Source organism: Nannospalax galili, unplaced genomic scaffold (assembly GCF_000622305.1).
Source record: "Nannospalax galili isolate Female #2095 unplaced genomic scaffold, S.galili_v1.0 scaffold432, whole genome shotgun sequence".
NCBI classification, from domain to species: Eukaryota; Metazoa; Chordata; class Mammalia; order Rodentia; family Spalacidae; genus Nannospalax; species Nannospalax galili.
This window is the reverse complement of record NW_008331138.1, coordinates 1,430,880-1,431,715: the sequence shown is the minus strand read 5'-3', so window position 1 is coordinate 1,431,715 and position 836 is coordinate 1,430,880.

Below are 836 nucleotides of genomic sequence, written 5' to 3'. Positions count from 1 at the left end.
TGACCATGTCCATTATAGATTGTCAAGTACTTTAGATAATGGCATAGTTCTGCCATATGTTGTTTCCTGTGACTCGCTCTTGGTGGATTGTTTCCATTGTGTCTTATTTGAGATGTTACCTCAGTAGAAATATTGTGTGTGTGTGTGTGTGTGTGTGGTTTTTTTTTTTTTCTTCTTCTTCTTCTTGAGATAGGGTCTCACTATGTAGCCCTGGCTATCTTAGAGCTCACTATGTGGACCAGGCTGGCCTCGAACTCTGAGAGATCCCCGCCTCTGGTCCCTGAATGGATGCTTGCTTAGGCAATTTTTTTTAACATTTTATTTTAAATTTGTATCTATGAGTGTGTGTGTATGTGCTCATGTGCCTGTGAGTGCAGGTGTTCAAGGAGGCCCAAAGTGTTGGAGCCCCAGGAGCTGGAGTTATGGGTGGTTGTAAAACTACCCAAATGTGGTTGCTGGGAATTGACTGGAATATTCCAGAAAAGCAGCAAGGGTTAACCACTGAGCCTTCTCTCTAGCCCTTCAGTTGAAGGGCTTCTCCCTGGGAAGCTTGGTCTCTGCTCAGGAAGGGGAGAAATGGAAAAGTTAATGAGCACCAGAGAACAAATGGCTACAGCTGGCTCACTTTAATTTTGTAAGTGGAAGAGCCAGGATCCCATTTAATCAGGAGCTTAAGAGCAGGGTGCTGGGCAGGTAGCTCAGTTGCTGCTATTCCACGTGCACCAGGACCTGACTTTGATCCTCTGCACCCATGTGACAATCCTGGTGTTGTGGCACACGCTTAGGATCCCAGAGCTGGTGAAGGAGACGGGCAGATCCTCAGAGGGTGCTGAACA